The sequence below is a fragment of the Panthera uncia genome (genome assembly GCF_023721935.1).
Source record: "Panthera uncia isolate 11264 chromosome B2 unlocalized genomic scaffold, Puncia_PCG_1.0 HiC_scaffold_24, whole genome shotgun sequence".
Classification (NCBI taxonomy): domain Eukaryota; kingdom Metazoa; phylum Chordata; class Mammalia; order Carnivora; family Felidae; genus Panthera; species Panthera uncia.
The window spans coordinates 34565534-34589932 of NW_026057580.1; the positions used below are offsets into that span (position 1 = coordinate 34565534).

At 36.4% G+C, this 24399-nt stretch overlaps 1 long non-coding RNA gene across 1 annotated transcript in view; it reads left to right on the forward strand.

Annotated features, from left to right (window-relative positions):
- The window catches only part of LOC125938631 (uncharacterized), a 40117-nt gene extending 15749 nt beyond the window's left edge, over nucleotides 1–24368 (forward strand). The window contains exons 2-3 of the long non-coding RNA XR_007462755.1: nucleotides 22092–22188; nucleotides 22870–24368. This is a non-coding gene — a long non-coding RNA (uncharacterized LOC125938631). The remainder of the gene's footprint in view (nucleotides 1–22091; nucleotides 22189–22869) is intronic.
- Nucleotides 24369–24399: the final 31 nt, after the last annotated feature.

Genomic DNA, 24399 nt, shown 5'->3' on the forward strand with positions numbered 1-24399 from the left:
CAGGTTGGGGAAGTTTCCAGCAATTTTTGCTCTAAAATGTACTTTTGTCCTTTCCTTTTTTGTTCTCCTTGTGGAATTCCCATAATTATTTCTTCTCATGTGTCTCATAATTCCTATAGCCTTCTTTACTCTTTTTTCATTCTTTTTTCTTCTTTGGGTAATTCCCAATGTCCTATCCTGCAGGTTGCTGATTCTTTCTTCTGCATGCTTGATTCTACTTTTGAAACTCTCTGTTGAGCTTCTCAGTTTGGTTAATGTATTTTTCAGCTCTAAGACTTCTATTCCTATTTGGGGTGGATTTTTATTTTGTATTGTTTTGTTTTTGATGCTTTCCATTTCTTTGTTGAACTTCTCATTTTGTTCATGCCCTATTTTCCTAATCTTGTTTAGTTGTCTGTATATGTTTTCTTGAAGTTCACTAAATGTCCTTAAGAGGATTATTCTGAATTCTTTTTTTATGTTTCATAGATCTCCATTTCTTTATGGTAAGTTTTTGGAGCTTTATTAATTTTTTTTGTGTTGTCATAGTTACCTGATTTTTTGTGATCTTTGATTCCTTATGTTAGTATCTGTGCATTTGAGTAATTAAGCTCCTATTCTGGACTTTACAGGTTTGCTTTGGGCAGAAAGTTCTTTGCCAGTCAGTTTAATTTGGATTTCTGGGTGTATCTGCTGGTGATGTCCTTGGGTAGGCAGGGCCTGCTATTACAGACTACTTTGGGGTGAGGCAATTGTTCAAACTCTGAGGACAGGGATAGGGAAGTTTGCCACTAGCTGAAAACAGCTGCGTAGAACTGTTGGCTTGTTTCCCTACCCAAATGAGGTTGCAGGGTAGGATCTGTGTTTGCCTAGATTCTCTGGTCAGGCTTGCTAGATGTTTAGGACTGAGTACTATATTCAGTAGTAGATGGCGCTATGAATTAGCTTTTTCGCCCTGGCAGGGCAGCAGGATGGGATGCAGGGTCTATACTCCTTATTGTTTGGGGACCTGAATCAGTTCAGAGTGTATACTAAATTACCTGGCCAGGTGAGGCCACCAGTTTTTCTCTGCAGACAGGGGAAGGCTTGGGCTGTGGTTCCTATTCAGGTGCCATTATATGTTGAATGGTATATGCAGCTTTCCATGTGTTCTGGCTATGTTCCCTGGTCAGAGAAGCTGAAGGCTATATTCAGTGATAAGTGATGTTACAAATTAGATTCCCTGTCCAGGCTCAGTGGAAGAAGCATCTCTAAAGCTGGTAAAACTTTTTATTTATTGTCTTAACCCAAGCTGACCTGCATCCCAGGTTCCCTGACTGAGCAGGGCCACTGGTTTTGTTTTGTAGACTCAGATCTGCCTGCCTGCCTCTCAGCTTGAATGTCACTGACCACACAGCTTCCAAGAATTGTCTCCAGCCATTCTGGTCAGATGGAGCCAGAAGATACATTCCACAGTGGGTAGGGCTGGGATTCAGCTCCTTGCCTGGGCAGGGCCAAACCAGTCTCTAGGGCTGGCAAAACTCATTTGAGGACCTGAATCAAGCAGATCTGTACCCCATCAAGTTCCCTGGTCAAAGTGTGCCCCTTAACTTGACCTGAAGATGAGCAAAAGTGCTGGTTGGGATTACTACTTGTCACTGCAGGAAAAAACTCAGTCGGTCAAGATCCAGGTGCTGGTTATTGTGAACTCTCCCCTGTTCTCCATCATGGTCAGATTCCCAGTGGCTGAGCCATGCAGGTTCCCCTGCAGTCCTCGTGGTGCAAGATCAGAGTAGGAGTTCTCACAAATCAACCCACAATGCTGGGGGAGACTGGTTGATTCCCCCCTGGGTTCTCTTTTCCTTCTGGAGGAACTGGAGGCTCAGGGGAGACCTGTCTGCATGGTGCTATGCTGGCCTGGGGTTGGGGCAATGTGGTCAATGTGTAGCCTCTACTTTTACCCTTCTAATGAAATCTGTCTAGGTCTCTGTGATGCAGAGAGTATGTCTGCCTTACTCTCATGTTCTAGGATTCCCTTGATAGTATCTTGTTCTTGAATAGTTGTTAGTTATTCTTGTGAGAAGGAGCAAAATCAGAAACAATCTGTGTTACCATCTTGGTGATATCACTCCTCTGTTCTTCTTTGTTAATTCAGTATTATAGTTTATTTACCAATTTTACTGTTTTTCTCTTTTCTTGAACATTAATGTATATATTTATTTTTAATATTTTTTTGTTTTGTTTAGATTCTTCTGTTTGAACTTCTTGAAGTTACATTCAGTTTTATTTTTTAAACTATGTTTTTAATTGGAGCAAAAAATAGTTCAGGTCACATATGTACACTTGCACACATTCTATAAAGTTTGCTAAGTCACATTCCTGTTTTCATTATTTTAAAACAAGTTTGTGGTTTTACTTTTCTTTTTATTTTTTCTAGATTGTAATTTAGGAAGGCATTTATAACTTCCAAAGTGTTTGAGTGTTGATCTTTTTTTTTTTTTTTTAATTTATTTATTTATTTTGAGAGAAAGACAGAGAGAGTGAATTGGGGACAGACAGAGAGAGAGAGGGAGAGAGAGAGAATCCCAAGCAGGCTCCACACTGTCAACACTGAGCCCAACGTGGAGCTCAAACTCAAGAACTCTGAGATCATGACCTGACCTGAAACCAGGAGTCAGACCCTTAACTGATTGAGCCATGCAGCCACCCCCAAGGTGTTTGAATTTTTATTTAAACTTAAAAAAAAAATGTTTTATTGCACTGTGGTCTGAGAATGTAGGCTCTGTAATTTCTGATTTGGATCACTTTTGAACATTTTCTTTGTGACGATATTTGAATTTTTATGAAAAGTTATATTAATTTTAAAAATAGTGTCCATGTGTATATATGTTTTCCTGTTTTTAGGATAGAAAAGTCAACATATAAATAGATCCAAACTTACTAATTATATATATTTACCCAGTATATGTTTGTCAGGGGCTAAGAAGGATGTGTTAAAGTCTCCCATAACAAAATGATTCCCTTTTCTCATTTGTAATATTTCTAATGCCCTTGCTTTATAGGCATTGACATGATCTTACTCTGCTTGTAAAGTTGAATGACTATTTTTTTCCTTGTGATACATATCTTTATAAATACGTAATGACCCTTGGGCCACCATTAATATCTTTTGCCCTTTTTGAAATTAGTATTTCCTGTTTTCTTTTGTGAGTGCCTGATGCATACTTGCCCATTCTTTATTTTCCACTTGTCCATATCACTTTGTTTTAGAGTATTTCTTGTAAATTTCATGAAATTCAATGTTTTTAAACTGGATTTGAAATTTTTTGTCTGCTATTAAGGAATTTTCAATCATTCAAATTACTATTATGACTAAAATGTTTATTCACATTTCTTTTGTGATTCTTTTTGTGATTTTCCTCAATTTTTTGGTAACATTGCTTATGTCATAAGTTTTTACACTCTCTAATATTTGTCTTTTAATTGTGTAAAGAATTATTTTGGATTTTTCAGAATTATACTTATTAATTCATATTTTTAATGATCAGGATTATAAAAGAAAAGGAAGATTTTGACTCCCTTCATACAAAATGAAGAATTTCGTTCAGTTTCCTTTTCTGCTTTGTCTTTTCCTCACATCTGTTTCTCTTACCAAAATCTACAAGCTTCAATCCATATAATTATCATTAAATTCATATTTTACTTGATGTGTTTGCTCTTTGTTTTATAACAATATTAGCAATAGTTCTTGTGATTACCTTTCTGTTGAGCTGGCTTGATGTATATCATGACTTCCTCTGCTTGAGGTCTTCATTAGGATTCATCCCTTGGTCAGTAGGAGTATAACTTTAACCTTTTCGAGAACCACACATGGATAGTTCATTTTTTGAGCTCCTGCAAACCTGTGGATACCTGTTTCCTTCATATCTGAAGGTCAAATTCTCTGGAAACATAATTCTTGCAACTTTTACCCTCACAATTTTTCCCTTAAGAGATGTTGCTGCATGGGCTTACATAATTTTGTTTGTGGAAAATAGTCTTATAAATAGCATGTGGTTCAATTTTATTAGAAGTCATTAATTCTTTTCCTTCCTGAATGCTTAAAATAAACTTTCTTAATTATTGAATTTAAAGGTTTTTTTCCAGAACGTAAGTCAATGTGATTCTATTTCATTTTCCAGTTTAATGAATTTTTGCCTTGAATATAGTGAACACTTCTGATTTTAATACTCGAGTCTTTCAGTGATGGTATTCTTTTATGTTCACAACTACTTCAGTAGTTTGTTTTGTAACTCCTGGTACAGATATAAGAGGTAAAAGAATTTCTTTAGGTTTAGGTACATAATCTGTGAGTGAATTTTCTGAGTTACAGTTGCATTTTTAGTTGTTTTCATTCTTTTGCATATTAGTCACGCCTCTTATAATCTTATACTTTTTTTTCATTCTCCGTATAACTTTCAGCTTCTGTTTCATAGAGTAAATGTTTTCTTTCATCTTACAAAGGATGACAAATCTTTCTAAAGTGGGTAAAGTAACTTTGGAAGGTATACTTTTTAATATAGGAGTTGAGAATTATGTTCCTTTTCCCTTTTCCTTCAATTACCCCATTTTCAATTTATTGTGGGCTTTGGGTTTTTTGTCTGTGCCTTTAAATAGATAGACAATTAAATAGATAATCTTATTTTTCTATGCAAGTGGTTTGTCAGTAGATTTTAGCACTACCATTTTTCCATTGTTAGGCTAATATGCCAGCTTTTAGCACAATTCTTTTTTTTTTTTTAATGTTTATTTTTGAGAGAGAGACAGAGTGTGAGTGGGGAGAGGCAGAGAGGGAGACACAGAATCTGAAGTAGGCTCCAGGCTCTGAGCTGTCAGCACAGAGCCTGATGTGGGGCTTGAACCCACGAACTGTGAGATCCTGACCTGAGCCGAAGTTGGACGCCCAACCGAGCCACCCAGGTGCCCCTCTTAGCACAATTCTTACCATATGTTGTAGTTGACAATTCTATTGGCTTATGAAGGAGACTTCTTCCTAAATCTCAATTCCTGATTTTCTACACATCTGAAGTTGTAGTGCATGAGAAACTGAAATTCCCAGTGGGTCAGGGTCATGGGTGACTCAGTTCGTTGAGCGTCTAGTTCTTAATTTCTCTCAGGTCATGATCCCAGGGTTGTGGGATTTAGCCCCATGTTGGGCTGTGTGCTGAGCATGGAGCCTGCTGAAGATTCTCTCATTCTGCCCCTTTCTCCCATTTGTGTGTGTGTACGTGTATGTATTCTCTCTCTCTCAAATAAAAAATAAAAAGTAAGTAAAATAAGACAAATTTCTCAGTGTTCCTTGCTTTCAGGGCTCTTCCTCTCTTTGCCCAGTTGTTTGACATCCCTGAAGTTGCCTCCCAGATTCTGGCACAGGTTTGCCTGAAAGTTTGGGTCTCCTTGCATTGTATTTTCATATATTTTTTTAAATTTCAAACAAATTTGGGTGAGAAGTTAGTTAGGGAAATCTTCATCAGGGGCTCCTAGCCAGCTTCTCTTTTAAAACAGAACCCTTTATACATCTTAGACAGATGCTTCCAAGCCAGAGAATCTTGCTGTTGTCTTAATGTCTTGAGTTCTGGAGGGCACTTTGGAATTTGTATCTGTATTACTCAATTAAGCAATCAATGATGAGAATGAATAATTCAAAAAATTGATCATCACACACATGCTAGTTTTTTTTTTCTTTTCCTGCTTGATGCTTTCTTTTGACCTACTTCCTTATAAAATAACACAATTAGCTGGTCGTCCAGATCTTACTGACACTAACAAAGAGTGCCATCTGTTGATGTGCATGATGTGCTCTCTAGTACCAGTCCTTGATTGCTTTGTGGAACTCAAAGCGCTTCACAGTTTTATTGTGATTTTAATCTTTAAAAATACCTCAGGGTCACTGTAAGGAAAAATCATTTAAATAATTCCCATCTTACAGATGACCAGCGTGAGGCAAAAAGCAAGGAAATTGTGCTATAATCAAAAGAAAGTCACTCTAAAAATCAGTAGTATGATCCAGATCACAAGATTTCCAGATAGATGGGTTTTCCATTCCTTAGCATCTGAGTGACCTTCCCTTTTATAATGGGTATATATAATGATTTGTGAAGTACCTCACTGGCCAGTGCTGTCCCCTCTGGGAAGGTGGTTTTCTCTGCAAAACACACCTTTGCAAGTAGACTTTGAAGAGTATTGAGAAAGAAGGGGTTACTTGTCCAGCTCAATGTGACATCTCACATTTACTGCTTTAGGAGTAATCAATAATATTAAGTTCATTCAATAAGCTAGCAGATATTTTAGTGATCTTAACATATCTTTAACTAGAGAATTATTAGTAGTTTGTATTCAGAGCAGCCTGGCTTGTCCAGAAAACTAGAAAGAGGTCTTAATGGAGACCTGTCATCTTACAGGAAAAAAATATGCACAAATCTGAGTTTCTGTTATATTTCTATATTTTTAGGTGTTTTTGTTTGTTTTAGTGATTTGTGCTTTGGAGAAATACATGAATCTTCAGTAGTTTGTGGCTTATAGATACTTGGGCTTCATTAACAAAAAGGTATTAAAGAATGGAAAGAGACACAGGTGAAACAACTCAACCTGTGTGTGTGTGTGTGTGTGTGTGTGCGCGCGCACGCTTTCTTGCTACATGTCAGGTTCTTTTCTACGTATGTTGAAAGTCATTTAATCTTCACTACCACATATGAGGTAGTTACTGTTATCATATTCATCTCACAGACGAGGACAATAACAATAAGAAATGCTTCCGAGACCTTACGGCATACTGACCAGCCAGATCACACCCAGGCAGTCTCAGACCGGTGCTCAACCTTTTCACACCATGCCATCCTCCCTGCAGACAGTGCACCCAGAGATTTTCCAACCCTGTTTTATAAGCCAAGCTGATAAGTTTAGCCAACGCATCCTTGGTGGATGAAACAGGGCTCACAGTTCATAAGAGAGAAATTAGCAAACCATGTCCCAAAAGGACAAATTTGAGAGAAAGAAAGTGCTAAGGGGAACCTTCTTATGGAGTTTTAATTCAAAAGCAGTGTCTCTCTGAGACATCTTTCCACATTCCTTCATTTATGTTACTCTACTGGGATTTGCCCAGCCCCCCTGCTTAACCTTTGCTTCCTTACTTAGTAGCCTCAAAAGTGGGAAACGTTATGAAAAGAAGCACAAGTGTCAGAGCAGCCAGCTGGCAGAGGGAAATTCCAGTCATATTGTACATCCCCTTGTGAGCTTTTTATTTCAGTTGTTCTTTGGCACACACAAGTCAAAAGCTCAGCTGGCTGTCTGCTTCTTGACGGATGACAACTCTGCAATATTCCAAATGTCCAAACACAACTAACCAGATCTGGTCTTTGTGCTCTTTGAGAAAGCTGTAGTAAGTGAAAAAATTATAAACCAGTGCTTGATGGGTCATGGGTTGTTTAGAAGTAAAGTCACAAGAATAGGAAAGAACAATCTTTATTCTGTGGCCTTGGGTCTCCAGTAGGCTCAAGGACTGAGAAACAAGTCCCTAAACATAGACTTTTGTATCATAACCATGCTCAGAACTGCACTGTGGCTCTGTGGGGCTTAGAGAATGAAGTAAAGGCATGTCACTTGGCATTTGAAGTGTTCCGTGTTCTGGCTACAGCCTTCTATCCGGTTCTGTCCCTTGCACATGCCAGGCTGCTATTCCAAAGTTACACACAGCCATGCCATTGTCTGCACATGACAGGCATTGTGATTGGCTAATGCTTATGTCTTGATAGGTACTAAAGCTTTTAAATATCACCCTTCCACATGTATTTCGTATAGTACTTTAAAGAATAAAATCTTATTCATTTCTTGAGCTAGACTGTATACTTCTTAAGATCATTGGTTTTTTTTTTACTCCATTTTATATTTGCCACAATACCTAGTACTTTCTGGTTCCATAGTATGTGCTAAATAAATTTTTCATATGAATAAAAGAATGAAAAATACTGGGAGAATATACCTCTGTGTTTTTTATCTTGTCCTGAGAAGGGAAAACAATTGTGGCTGGGCTAGCCTGAGAAGGAAGCATGTGTGTATCTCCCAATTGTGTTGGCACAGAATTTCCAAAGCCTATGGAAATGCAGGGAGAAATTGTGAAACTGTGTGGTGTTTCTTAGTGGACAGGGAGCAGAAAGAATCTTCGCAGAAGCTCAGATAGTTTCTGTGGAAGGGGAAAAAGTTAAGCCAGTATAATGAAGTATATACTCCAATATAATGGAGTATATAATGGAAAAAGTTAAGCCAGTATAATAAGCCAGTATAAATAATTTTATAATATATAAAAGTTAAGCCAGTATATTACCTTTTCCAAGGTAAGAAAAACATAGGGTTCTGATGACTGAGAAATATCTAAGAGTTTCACTCACCAAGGACACCCTGGGCACCATAGCTCTAACCTCCCATGACAGCGAACACTATTGCCCAGTGCCAAGAAATGAAGGCAACTAATAACTATTCAGTATCTACTAGTGCATATTAGAAGTATTTTAAAAAGTCAATCTCAGGGGCACCTGGGTGGCTCAGTCGGTTGAGCGTCCGACTTCGGCTCAGGTCATGATCTCACAGTTTGTGGGTTTGAGCCCCGCATCAGGCTCTGTGTTGACCGCTTGCTCAGAGCCTGGAACCTGCTTCAGATTCTGTGTCTCCTTCTCTCTCTGCCCCTCCCCCACTCACGCTGTGTCTCATTCTGTTTCTCAAAAATAAATAAATGTAAAAAAATTTTTTTTTAAATAATAAAAAGTCAATCTCAGAGTGTAGTGCTAGGCTACCTGGATTCAAATTCTGCTTCTGCCATTCACTAGTTATGTTGTCTTGTGCTTCCATTTCCTCATTAAATTGGATTAATAATAGTATCTATCTCATAAGATGGTCAAGAGGGTTTTAAAATAAGTAAATAGTGGGGTGTCTGGGAACCTCAGTCAGTTGAACATCAGACTCTTGATTTTGGCTCCAGGCATGATCCCAGGGTCATGAGATAGAACCCCACATCAGGCTCTGTGCTGAGCGTGGAGCCTGCTTGGATTCTCTAAATTTACACAATCAATCAATCAATCAATAAAATAATTAAATATAGCCTAGTGCATAGAAAATAACATATAATCATTTATTAAATTGAAAATGTGAGCATATTATTTTCCAAGGAACATTGTTTTATGCAGTAGTTCATTGCAATTGTATAGGCACTCGGATGTTCATAGTAATACTATCATAGTAGCCCCCAAATGACAACTGCTCAAATGCCCCCCACATTAGAATAGAAAGGTAAGTTGTGGTATATTCACACAATAGCATGCTTATTCAGCAGTGAATACAAAAGACCTACTGTTAATTGCTGCTGTTAAATGAATCTCACGAACTTAATATTAAATGAAAAAAGCCAGACACACAAAAGAATGCATTCTGTATGAGTGCATTTATATAAAGTATAAAAATTGGCAAAGCTAATCTGTGCTGTTCAAAGTGTAATTGATACTCTCATGTACAGGAGGACTTCTGGGGTGTTGGTAATGTTCTCTTTCTTAGTGCTGGGGTGCTAGCTACACAGGTGTGTTTATTTTGTGAAAATTCACCAAATAGCATGTTTATAAATATATATGCCTTTTGTATGAATGTTGCACTTCAATAAAAAGTTTCTAAAATGAAACGATTGTGATAGTGAAATAAAAGTGGACCCTGTTGTAACAATGAATTAGCAAATGATCGTAGATTCATGCATCAACTAGGAAGGTAATCAGTAAAATCTTTGGAGTATGTAGGTGGAGACCTTCTAGTAGTAGTCAGAACCAACCAAAGAAGGGTTTTCAAGGCTTTGGCTGGTGAATTATAACAAAATCTATAGGTGACCCTATAGGTGAATTTTCTTTCAGTCTTTGTGGCCATCCTAAATTTGTATCACTTTTACTTCCTTTGAATATTTTAATTTGACTTAAGTTGTAGTGATAAAACAGCAATGGAGAAGGTGTAATCGTGTCACAACTTTCTTCTACTTTATTCCATTATCCCCACTCAGCACTTTCATACCCCGTCTCCCAGTGCTCACAGTTAAGTCTTTCTCCTCTCCTGAAATTGCCTTCTCTGACTGATCTTGCTGTCTTGGGAACCTTTTTGCACAGCAATCCCTATATCCAGTCAAGAGCTTTTCTACATTCTTATAATTAGTATTGCCTTTAACAGAAAAAGTAATATAGCTATGGAGTTATTGCTTATTAACACAAAAGCAACTAAGTAACTTTAATGTCTCATCACTGTTTATCTTATAATGAGCAAGTTAATATGTAGTCTTTTTCTTTCTTTTAAAAAATACCATTGATATAAATGCAAATAACCTAGATAACCAGCAAATATTGAATTAGTTGGTGAATTATTCTAGTAATTAGACAATTTACTAATATGTTAAAGAAAGTGCGTGTCTATTTAAGAATGACTTCAAGGATTCCAAAGTGTTGTGTGATGAGATAAAATGGTGGCAAGAAGTGTTTGCTACTTTTGTATAGAATTTTGACTCCATGGAGGAACTGGTAATTCAGAAGAGGCTTATATGGAGGAAGGCAGTTGGGTGACGGAAGGATATGAAGATGGAAGACCCCCTGCTTGTGAGCTACCTGTTTCTTTAGTGACCAAATAGAGGAGTATTTAAAATCTGATTGGCTTTTGATAAGTGTTTTTAATGGAATGAATGAAGGGTGAGTTCTCTTTGAATCTGTTGATGAAGACCTTATATTCTAATCCATTGTGTATGGATCTTTGGTTAAATTATCAGAGAGTTAAACTCAGAACCCATGATTTTCTGGATTCTAGATTTTCAGTCAAGAATATGCTCAATATTTTACAAGACTCATATGATCCTTATGACATGTAATAATATGCTCTTGTTGATATATGTGAATACATCTACGTTAAAATTGATATAAACAGCACTTAAACCAATTTTATAGTTTCAATACATTTTAATAATGAGCTCAAATTTTAAGTATAATGAGAGCAAAATAGTTCATCATATTTTAAGGAATTTTCTTTCAATAGATTACATATATAATTGTAGAGATATTTTAGTTCTTTCAGATAATGGCATTTCCAAAAAATTTAAAAGACATATAAGAATATAGAAAAATTGACAATCCATGAATATCCAGTTTGTCTTGCCAGTAGAGAAGACAACTATTTTTTATGTTACATTATTATTATATTGTTTATTTATACTTCACACATTTAAGCACGCCTTAATTCTTTTTATTACTGCTGGCAGGTATTATAAATTCTGTTTTACAGATGAGCAAACTTGAGATTCACTAAGTAACTTGTCTAGGTCATCATACATAAATGAAAGAAGCAGGATTTAACCTAAGTCTGTCTGGTTTCAAAATTTGCTTGGTCTCTACTGTCTGATCCCGACAGCCAGATAAATGTCAGATGAATGAACACACACACACACACACACACACACACACACACGCACACACATAGAAATTTATTTCCTTCTATCCTTATTTAAAACTATGTATTAGCATAAAAAAGCATACAGGTGCTATAATAATTATATAGGCAATCAGATAATGCAACAAAAGAATATTCTGAATTGGATGGAACTTAGTTTATTCATATAATCATTTACTGAGTGTAGTCACTCCAGTGACTCTGGTTGTAATTGAAGCACAGTGGAAGTTTAGAAACGTTATGGTTGATGGTTCCTCTCACTTACCTCTTCCTTTGTAAATGTCACTGGGTGCTAGAAATCAGTTCACTCTGAAAGATTCCCTTGTCTCCATGCCCCAGTTTCTCTGACACTTTATTTCTTCCTATGATGACAGTAGGGGGCACTTGATGAGACCCCTTTTGCACTGGTATGCCAATGGAATTTAATAGAACAATTTCTCTCAGGCTTCTTCAAATGCTCTCTCTCTTGTTTCAAACTGTTACCAAGTATGTCACTACTAAATCGAAATTTCTGGGGAAAGAGATAAACCATATGTTGCTTTTCCCTTCAGCATATTTTAACCATATGGTACTAGAAATAGGAATGCAACAGTGCTAGTAATTTAGACTCCCTGTGCTCCTAACACTACCCCATTCCCTAGCTAATTAAAAAAAAAAATCCTTACTACTAGCTTGGAAAAGTTGTCTCTGCCAAATAAATAAGGAGCAGGACTAGGAGAGAAAATGTAACTGAAAGGTGCATTTCTGATGAAGTGGGCCTGGGCATGTGGACACATCAGCTCAAGATGGTGGATCACAGAACACACTCTGAACTCCTGAAAATTTTCTTTGTTTGACTTAATTCTGGCATGGAACAAAGAGCTCCCAGGTTGTCACTGATACAATACTCGTTGTCAGCATAAGGGCTAAGCCTATAGCATTATATTTTATTGGATTTACATTTACTGAATACTTGAGGAGTGACAGTTGTCATTCTGGGTAACACTATAAAAATGTTTTCAACAGTGTAAGAATGACAGCAAATATCTTTGACATAAAACTAATAAGGTTTTAAGGGTTTTTTTTAAAAAGTACGTATGAGATAAAAGTTTGTTAGATACTAGAAAAATCGGGAAATTAATCACATAGAAATGTCATGTCCACTGGTCAAATACAGCTATTCATTTAAATAAAAAAAGATCAGATTTGATATGAATTGATTTCATGTAAACTAAAAAGCACAACTCAGAGCATCTGCAAATTTTATATTCCAGTCTGTGCTTTGCTTTTCATTGTGTTCATGGTGTCTTTGAACATAAATAATGTTTTTATTTTTAATTTTAATATCCTCACATTTATCAATCTTTTCTTTTTTTAATGTTTATTTATTTTGAGACAGAGAGAGCGAGAGAGAGTGAGTATGATTGGGGGAGGGGTAGACAGAGAGGGAGAGAAAGGAATCCCAAATAGGCTCTACACTGATGTGTACACTGATGAGCCTGATGTGGGCTTGATCTCACCAACCGTGAGATCCTGATCTGAGCGGAAATCAAGATTCAGACACTTAACAGACTGAGTCACCCAGGTGCCCCATCAATCTTTTCTTTTAGGGATTTGGTTCATTGAGTGTCATTTAAGAAATTATCCTCTATTTCAAACTCATAAGGATTTTTTTACGTTTTTCTTCTAAAAATTTTAGTTTTCACTTTGAGGTATTTATTAAATATAAAATTTATTTTTATATATGGTAGGAGTAGATACCTGATTTTTCTCTGATAAGGAAAACCAATCATCCTTGTACCATTTATAGGATGATTCATTGTTACTACTTTGTAATGACATTTATGTTACCCATTACATTTTGATATGTGTCTGGGTCTATTTCTGATCTTTGTATTCTGTACTCTGTCAATTTGCTTATCCTTGGCCCACATCACTGTTTTAACCACATTAAATATAGAAAATTCTATCTCATAGGACAAGCCTCTGTTTAATTCTCATTTTCAGAATTGTTCTAGCTATTCCTGGCTCTTTAATTTCCTAAATAAATTTTAGAACTATGTCAAACTCCTTAAAAATGTCTGGAGCTTTGGCTGTAATCATATTGAACTTATGGATGAATTTTGGGGAAATTGAAACTCATACACTTGAGTCTCCTCATCCATATTTTGTTAGGTAGAACCCTAACATTTACAGGTTTTGATGCTATTTTGAATAGAATCTTGTTTTCTTTTATAATTTTTTAGTGGTTATTGTTAAGGTATTCAACTGCAATTTATTTTGAATGCTGATCTCACAACCAGAAAACTTTCTTGACTTGCCAGTATTTTAAATAATTTGTACATTTCTATGGATTTTCCATGCAATTAGGTCATCTGCAAATAAAGGTAGACATACATGTATTTCTGTCTAATACTTTAGTATAGTTTACTTCTTTTAATTATCACAGTGACTAGAACTTCAAATAAAATTTTAAATAAAATGGTGGTAGTAGTCACCTTTATCTTGTTTCTGGTTTAAAATAATGCTCTGAAGTTTCACAGTTAAGGATAATAACTTGCTTTAGCTTTTTCACAGGTATTCTTTATCAAGGTAAGGAAATGGTCTTGTCTTCTGAGTTTACTAAAATATTTTATTATAAATGTAATTTTTAACATTTTATTTATATTTTTTGTCATTTATTTAGATGATTGTATAATTGTTCTCCTTACTTGTTACTATAGTGTGTAACAGATTTTCTGATGTTGCACCACCTTGATAAACTTTTCTTGTTCCTGGTATATATTTTTTTAATAGGTTAATTATACTCATTTGTGTTTTATTTAGCATTTTTGCATCTATAAGTGAGATTAGTCTATACTTTTCTTGTATGTCTCTTAGTGGTATTTATTGTTGCTTTGTAGTTACTGTTCTTGTGGTTCTTTGCAATAGTTTATATAAAACAATAAGGAGTTTTTTCCTTGGAGTTAAGATTACCTTGAAAGTCATCTGGGCCTCTGGGCCTTTGCAGAATCTAACAATATTGTAACTATTAATAATCTAATTTCTGTAAACTTCATTGCCTTATTGGCAAATGGAAATGGTTTTCCATTTCATCTTTGAGTTTAAGCGATTTATATTTTTCTAAGTGTTATCCATTTCATCAAAGTTGTAAATTTTATTTGCTAAAATTTTTTTCCTAGTATATCCTATTACTTTTTAGAATCTTTCCAGTATCTGTTGTTAGTCCTCTTTTAAATTATCTCATGTTGTTTTTTATATCATCTCTCATTCTTTGCTTCATGAATAGTATTTCTGGAGATTATAGCTTGTTTTCTTCATCAACACTATTGTTTCTCAGCTTTCCATTTTATTAATTTCCCTTATTTTTATTATTTCCTTTGTTCTGTTTTCTTTAGGATGACTTTACTGTTCTTTTTTGTTTTTTAAGTTGAACACTTGGTGTGTACTTAAAAATTCTTCTTTATTTTGTTTTCATCATATCCACTTAAGTCCACAAACATACTGTAATATACTTCAGCATTAACACACACATTTTTATGTGTACTATGTAGAAAAGTCATTCTAAATATATTGTAATTTCCATTGCTGTTTCCTCTTTGCTTCAAAGATTATGCAGGAGTTTTTAGTTTCTATTCATGTATAAATGTTTCACTATATTTTATTGGTAATGTATACCTTAATTATCTGAAAATATATATGATATAATTTCTTTATAGCTTATTTAAGCTTACTTGTGGACAGTATTCCTCCTTGTATACTTAAAGTCTCTTTTTCTATTTTCTAGGCATATACATATATAATACATATATAAAATAAATTTTTTAATATTATATGTGTGAGACCAATATTGTTCAAATATTTTATATATTTACTATTTTTTGTTTCTAATAAAAATGTGTTAAACTCTTATACTGTGATTGTGATTTTGTATCTCCCCGCTAGTCTTTTTTTTCCCTTTTAATTCCAGCATAGTTATTATACAGTGTTATATTAGTTTCAAGTGTACAATATAGTGATTCAACAATTCTGCACATTACTCGGTGTTCATCATGATAAGTGTGCTCTTAATCCCCTTCACCTGTTTCACCCATCCCTCCATCCACTTCCCCTCTGGTATCCACCAATTTGTTCTCTATAGTTAAGAGTCTGTTTCTTGGTGTGTCTCTTTTTTCATTTGCTCATTTGTTTTGCTTCTTAAGTTCCACATATGAGTGAAATCCTTTGGTATTTGTGTTTATCTGACTGACTTATCTCACTTAGCATTATACCCTCTAGCTCCATCCATATCGTTGTAAATGGCAAGATTTCATTCTTTTTTATGCCTGAATAATATTTCATGCATATATATACCACATCTTCCTTATCCATTCATCAGTTGATGGACACTTGGGCTGTTTCCATAATTTGGCTATTGTAAATAATGCTGCTATAAGCATCAGGGTGCATGTATTCCTTTGAATTAGTATTTTTGTATCCTTTGTGTAAATACCTAGTAGTGCAATTGCTGCATCATAGGTAGATCTATTTTTAACTTTTTGAGGCACCTCCATGCTTTTTTTCAGAGTGGCTGCATCTATTTGCCTTCCCACCAATAGTGCAAGAGGGTTTTCCTTTCTCCACATCCTTCCCAAGACTTGTTTCTTATGTTGTGATTTTAGCCATTCTGACAGGTGTGAGGTGGTATCTCATTATGGTTTTGATTTGTATTTCCCTGATGATGAGTGTTGTTGATGATGAGTTTCTTTTCATGTGTCTATTGGCAATCTGAATGTCTTCTGTATTCTATATTATCTTCTTGATGGATTGATTGTTCCCTTTATGATTATATAGTGTCTTTTTTCATTTCTTGTCAAAGTCTTTGTTTTAAAGTATATTTTGTCTGATATGAGTATTGCTACCCTGGCTTTCTTTTCACTTACATTTGCATGATAAATTCTTTTCCATACCTTCACTTTCAATCTGCATGTGTCTTTAAGTATGAAATGAGTCTCTTGTAGGCAGCATATAGATGGGTCTTGCTTTTTTATCCATTTCATTAACCCTCTGTATTTTGATTGACATTTACATTCCATTTGCATTCAAATTAACTATTGATAGGTATGTACTTATTGCCATTTGTTACTTGTTTTATGATTGTTTTTATAGTTCTTCTCTGTTCCTTTCTTTTCTTTCTCCCTTTTCTCATGGTTTGCTGCCTTTCTTTAGTGATATACTCGGATTCCTTTCTCTCCTTTTTTGCTTATCTATTACTGTTTTTTTTATTTGTGGTCACCATTAGGTTTGAATATAACATCTTATGCACATAGAAGTCTATGTTAAGTTGATGGTAGCTTCAATTTGAACCCATTCTTTACTCCTCTTCTCCTGCCCACATTTTAAGTATATGGTGTCATACTTTACATCCATTTTGGGGAATACCTTGCCTGATTTTATGGGTATACTTATTTTTACTGGTTTTGTGCTTCCTACTTTTCTTACTGCTACTTTCAGTCTTTTCTTTCCACTCAGAGTCCTCTTCAACATTTTTTGTAAGACTGGTTTAATGGTGATGAATTTCTTTAACTTTTGGTTGTCTGGGAAACTCTTTATGTCTTCTATTCTGAATGATAGCCTTACTGGATAGAGTATTCTTGGCTGCATATTTATTCTTTTCAGCATTTAAATACAGCATGCAAACTTTCTGCTGAAAAATCAGCTAATTGCCTTATGGAATTTCCCTCGTATGTAACTGTTTTCTCTTGCTGCTTTTAAAATTCTCTCCTTTTTACTACTTTTTGCCATTTTAATTACTATGTGTCTTGGGTTTCACCTCCTTGGATTGATTTTGTTGGGGGATCCCTGTGCACCCTTGATGTGGATTTCTGTCTCCAACACCACATGGGAAGTTTCAAGCTATTAGTTCTTAAAATACTTTTTCTGTCTCCTTTTCTGTGTCTTGCTCTGGGATTCCTATAATGTGAATGTTATTATACTTGATGGTGTTGCTGAGTTGCCTAAATCTAATTTATTTTTTAGTTATTTTTTTTCTCTGTTCTCTGGGTCTTGATTGCTTCCATTACTCTGTCCTTCAGGTCACTGATCCATTCTTCTGCCTCCTCTATTCTACTATTTATTGCATTTGGTTTATTTTATTTTTATATTTTTTAATGTTTATTTATTTTTGAGAGAGAGAGAGAGAGAGAGAGAGCACGCATGAGTGGGGGAGGGTCAGAGAGACAGAGAGGGAGACACAGAATCCAAAACAGGCTCCAAGCTCTGAGCTGTCAGCACAGAGCCTGATGTGGGGCTCAAACTCATGAGCCATGAGATCATGATATGAGCTGAAGTCAGATACTTAACCAACTGAGCCACCCAGGTGCCCCTCCATTTGTTTTATTTTTAATTTCAGTTAATTGAGTTCTTCATCTCTGATTTTTTTAAATGTGTTCTGTCTCATTGTTAAGGGTCTCACTAAAGTCCTCCACTTTTTTCTCAAGTCCAATGAGTAGTATCTTTATGACCATTACTTTAAATTCTGTATCAGGTATATTACTTATCTCTGTTTTATTTAGATCTTTTCCTGGGATTTTTTTCCTGTTCTTTCATTTGAGACATATTCCCATGTCTTCTCATTTTGTCTGTCTTTGTATATTTCTATGTGTTAAGAAAGTCAGCTACATCACTTGCTTTTTGAAAGTAGTGGCCTTATGAAGAAGAAGTCCTATAGTGCCCTGCATTGCAGTGTCCCCTATTCACCAGAACCTGGCACTTCAGGGCTGTCTCCTATGTGTGTTGTGTGCACCTTTTGCCTTTAGTCCCCTCATCTGCACTGGCTCTTTGCCTGTTGTGGGCAGAATTTGGTCCCTGTGTTGTTAGTGGGCCAGGCTGGTCCTGCCATGTGCTTGAGTAGAGTCAATGCAGGCATTACCAGAGATGAAGTAGCACTGAACTGCAGGGCACTTTCTCCGTCTTGTGCTCTGAGAAGCATTTTTGGTGGGCAGGACCTATGGTCAGGACAGGTGTTTGCACCCAGTACACTGCTGGGGCTACAGTTGGACTGGTGTGTGTGGTTATCATCCCCTCTCCTCAAGGCAGGAGTCAGTTTGGAGTGGTACTGATACCTGTTGGGGCTGCTTGCACACTTCCAGGCTTGTGGCACTGGTTTGGATGGGCTCCCGCCAAGGGCATATTAGAGGGGGCGGGTCTGTAGGAGAATGTGGATGTGGGGTGCAGGGTGTTAGCAAGTTGGTTTGAGTGTTGGCACTGTGCTGGTTCCTGCAGGTATTCTTGTGTTGAAGGCAGGGGTTGGCGGGGGGGCGGGGGGGCGGGGGGAGAAATGATGCCTGCCAGCTTCTTTGTTCCTAGAGAAGTTTCCCCACTATCCCTGCCCCTGTAGCACATGTTTTGAGGTTAGTAAATAAATCTCCTTCCTGTATTGGCCAGGTGTTTTTCAAAGTGCTGTTTCTGTGCTGTATCTCAGCAAGGCTATTTGTTGTGCTCTCTCTTTAAAGGCAGAGACTAAGTTTCCTCTTGCCCTCCAGGCTCTCCCAGAATCAAGTCTACTGATTTTTAAAGTTCCATGTGTCAAGCCCCACTAACTGTAAGAACTCACAAATTATGCCCCTCTGGTTTTCAGAGCCAAATGTTATGGGGATTCATCTTCCCCATGTGGGTTCCCCATGGCTGGGGTGCCTGGTGTGAGGTCTGTTTCTTTCCCCTCTCAGGATCCACAGCATCCTTCCCTCCTGCAGAGAATCCCTGTGGGTCTCTTTAGCTCCTGACAGTGTCTCTGCCCTTCCTACCCTCTTTGATGTGGCCTCTTCCCTAAATTTAGCTGTGAGGAGTCTGTTCTTCCAGTCTTCAGGTCATTTCTGGGTTATTTACGCTGATGTGGGTGTTATGTAGTTGTACCCATGGTATTCCACCATCTTTCCTAGAACTCTGAGATCTCCCGAGAAGGAAAATGGATGTGAAATTGTTAAGAGCAAGAAACAAATGGAACCAGAGAGGATAAGCTAGAAACTTGGTGGACAAACCGGAATCTGTGTTTGTATTTCACTGCCTTCAAGCCTTGACCTTTGATGATGCAGGTGACCTATAGAAGAAGCTAATGCCCTTTTGCTACAGAACTGTGTATAAGGACAGAACTGTGTATAATGATGCAGAAGTTGAAGAAGCTTCAGGACCAGACCCAGCAGGAGTCAGAGGAGCTCTTGGCACAGGGGCTTTCCTGGGCACTACAACTGAGCTGCAGAGCACAAAAGTAGCTATTACTTAACTTCCTCCTTCCAAATGTTATACAAATTTCTATTGAGGCCAACCCTAAACTGGAAATATACAGGGAAGGGAATTCTGGGAAGCCTAGTTCCAATGTAGCTGGATTGACAAGTGCAAAGCCATCACAGATTTCTTTTATTATTACTTTATTTCTTTATTCCTTTAAATGCTTTTAGCTGGTAACTATTTTCTCTGATAGCCACTATTCTTATGATGCTTTCTTTTGTCTTCGGTTTAGCTTATTAGAAATTTCCCATCTCTTTGTGTATGATTGTCTGTTTATAGTAGCCAAAAGTGCATGCCTCAGATCTCCTGATCGGAAAGCATAATTGACCAGTTTCTCCAGCTTTTGCTATTCTGGATTCAACCCCGTATTCATGATGAGGCCACACTTTTCTTTTCTTTTTTTTTTATTTATTTTTTTGATATATGAAATTTACTGTCAAATTGGTTTCCATACAACACCCAGTGCTCATCCCAAAAGGTGCCCTCCTCAATACCCATCACCCACCCTCCCCTCCCTCCCACCCCCCATCAACCCTCAGTTTGTTCTCAGTTTTTAACAGTCTCTTATGCTTTGGCTCTCTCCCACTCTAACCTCTTTTTTTTTTTTTCCCTTCCCCTCCCCCATGGGTTTCTGTTATGTTTCTCAGGATCCACATAAGAGTGAAACCATATGGTATCTGTCTTTCTCTGTATGGCTTATTTCACTTAGCATCACACTCTCCAGTTCCATCCACGTTGCTACAAAAGGCCATATTTCATTTTTTCTCATTGCCACGTAGTATTCCATTCTGTATATAAACCACAATTTCTTTATCCATTCATCAGTTGATGGACATTTAGGCTCTTTCCATAATATGGAGGCCACACTTTTCTTAGTGTAAGTCTGAGCATATCAAGAGAACTAATACAGGCCCATTTCTGGGACATGTAGACTCATCCACCAGGTGACTTTGATTAAAGGACTCCAGATTAGAGTGTCAAAAAACTTATTGCAACTGCACTGCAGTACAAGACCTTCCTATCATATACTTTCTTCCCCCTGTTCTTCACAGGGTTCAGACCTACATCAGTCAGAAGGGTCCCATTCATTTCCCACCTTTCCCTTTTGTCCTCACAAGAATTTTCTCCAATAAATTTCCTATACATTTAATCCTGTCTTAGCTTCTTGGAAAACCTGAACTAATGCACTGTGTATGCATGTGCTTACAAAGTGTGTTTTAAAAAGGCATATAATTTTTAATCAACAAATCTTTTAATAGGCAGGTTTCATCTACCTACCTTTATTGTGATTTATAACATATTTAGTCCTACTGTTGCATTGTTTTCTGTTTGCCAGCGTTTTTTCTTTATCTTTAATTTTCCCTTTCCATGGTTGCAATTTGACTGCTGGTCAGGAAAATCTTGGGATATTGGAATAACAAAGCCTAAACTTTTGGTGATTTCAAGTCAAGGTTATTTCTCATTCATTCTACATGGTCGTTGTGGGTTGACTTATTGAGTCATTCAGAAACCTAAGCTGATGCAGGCTCCATCTCAACACATGCTTCCTAAGAGAAGCAGAGAAAACAGAATATGCCAAACACCTACTTGGCTCGTAAAGCTGCCATCTACAGGTGACACAAGCCACTCCCACTCCTATGCCATTGGTCAAAAGAAGTCACTTGGACATCCTGGATTCAAATGGGCAGGGAAATGCAGTGCTATCATGTGTCTAGATAGAGTAGGGTGTTTGTGTATTGTCCAATGACTCTATAACTTTTATCCCCCTCTGCTGGGCTGGAAGCTATAAAATATATTTTTATTATTTTAATTATTATTCTCCAATATGTTACATATTTAAATATTACATATTTTCTTAACAATTTCTAGAATGTATATAATATTTTAATCTTCTACCCAGATTTTACTGAGTTACTGTAATGGAGCCATTATAAGATGAAGTAAATTTAAGTTACATTTGTCATGGGATACATCACATTTTGAACTATAAATTTTAAGTGGAATTATTAAAGTAAAGAAGACCTTTAAATTCAGCAGAAAGGAATTATTTTCATAGAACACCATAAAAATTAATTGCAACAGAGAATCTTATTTCCGCATTTGAAAATGGCAAAAGAAAAATAAAATCAGTTATTTAGTAGAGCTGTACGTATTTCATCAAGGCAAAGCAGCAGAGACAAGTATATGGACAAAGAGTAAACCAACATTAATTATGCTACCATTCATGAATTGTTTTTCAATTTATCCAAAATATCTAATTTTAGAACGCTAGTGATTAATGTCCACTAGTAATTTATTTCCTAATGGCTGAAGAAACAAAAGAAGTGATAACCCGTTTTTCTTTAGATTGGGTTTGGATTGCCTTATATAATCGTTTTTGTTTTCTTCTTCATTTACAGATGAACCCTGAAAGCCATATGTTGAAGAAGCACAAGATGGAAGGAGGCTGAGTTTCTGGGTCACTGTCAGACTAGAAAGGTTTATGTGTACTCTTGGGTGAGTGAGAAATAAGTGTTGCACCAGTAAGATTTGGTGGTTTGTCTGTTACTGTAGCAGGTGTTATCTAAACTAGTACAGTGCTGGAAGGTGAGCTGCCATCTCACACCTATTCTTCCAGCAAAAAAAAAAAATGTGATTTTAGTTTAATGATATATGATTGTCTATCACTGTAATTCATGTATGTCAGAGGAGAGCAGAAAAAATTGCCTTATAGTCATGGAAGTTATTTTCATATAACCACCTTACGAGCTTTTAAAACTGAAAACAAGCTGTACATAGGTAATGGAGTTCTGTTTTTTTACTGAAGCAGATTAAATATACATTTTATTTATTTGGGTGGTATCTCTTTGGTTTGTTTCTATTGAATGGATGCTTACTTAATTACTTTAACCTTAGTCTTAACAATTGAAATGAGATTTGAGTAGTCTATAGGATTTTAGGATAAAAAAAAAGTATATAAAAAGTATATAAAAAGATATAAAAAGTAGTCTATAGGATAAAATTATCATTGGGATGGGTAAGTTGCATGGTATGTTAAATCTTAGAAAACCAAGAATAGGACTTGCCCAGTGAAGCTTGAAAAAGACTGTTTTAGAACCAGTAAATTAAAGTTTTGACACTTATGTAAATAATTTGGACTACAGTCTTTTGAAATTGCTTATCTGTTTCTTCTAACAGATAAATATTGAGCCATTGCCATGTATAAACCACCATGCTGGGCCCTATAGGCAATGCAAAAAGAATATGACAGACTGTCTCACAGTGTCTGCCCTCCAGGATCTTAAATTTTTGAGGTAAGATCTATTCAAATACATAATATGGAATACTATGTTATAAATGCCAAGAGTTATAGGCAGTAAGTGATGCAGGGACTTAATCCTGAGAAGGGATACAGAATCCCTCACTGAGGCAATTAGAGGAGCTTTATCAGTAGAGACAGCATTTGTGATGCATCTTCCAAAAAGGGAAGATTTGATGTATTGAATAAATTGAACAGCTATACCCAAAGCATACAAAACAAGGCAGGATGGTTTCTGGCAAGGGTGTCTTCAGACCCTTCCATGATTTTAATAGATAGATTGAGGCATTCTTGACACATGTTGATTGGCATGATTCTGGGATTGTTTGACAAGTCCATTATCCATAAAAATAAGCAGATTTGGGGTCCCTAGTACATAGGGTGAAGTAAAAATCGTTCTCACATTATAATGCAGAATTGTAACAAATATAGATTTGGTATTGGGAAACTTAAGTTCAGATTCTGACTTCACAGGATAAGCAGAAATAGTCACTCAATGTCTTTGAGCCTATATTAATTCATAGTATGTTATAACTCATCATATGTATTTTATTTGCTTCAACTACAACTTTCATGATATATTTGCAAGAAATATGTTCCAGAGGAAAAAAAAAAGTCTTCAGCTAGGTCAGGTTTTATTACAAGTAGCTCTACCATTTTAACTCTTATAGCCAGTAGATCCAATGATGCTTGAAGTGTTTATGGCAGGTTAGGATGAGATATGGAACTAGTATTAAGGTCGAGTAGAAAAATCACAACAGAAAGGCTGAAGAAAACTTGCATCCTCTTCATCATGCATTATTAAAACATAGCCCTGGGCTTGCTACTGAATCTTCGTAGATACTGAGTATCTGAACAGATGACCATGTTACCTGAGTTGTGACCCGTTTTTCACTGGGTGTTTTCTGATCCATCTAGACAAAGAACTTTCAACATTTCTTTTAGTGCCCTTCTGCTAGAGCCAAACAAGTTTTATATGTCTGAACAAATCTATGTCACTGTAATTTTTGAAGGATATTTTCATAAGTTACAAAATTCTAAATTGACAGTTTTCTTTTTCCTTCAGCATTTTAAAGATGTCAGGCAGGAGAGGGACAGAGAAAGAGGGAGGCACAGAATCCAGTGAAATGCTCTACCCCTGAGCTATACCCCCGTGAGGCACAGAATCCAAAGCAGGCTCCAGGCTCTGGCTCTGAGCTGTCAGCACAGAGCCCAACGCGGGGTTCAAACTCACCAACCGTGAGATCATGACCTGAGCCAAAGTAGGATACTTAACTGACTGAGCCATCCAGGTCTCCTAGGAGTATCTGATTTTAAGATTTTCTCTTCTCTGTTTTTCAGATGTTTGACTTTGTATTTATCCTATTTGAGATCCACTTCATTTTTTGTCTAGGATCTGTGGGTTGATA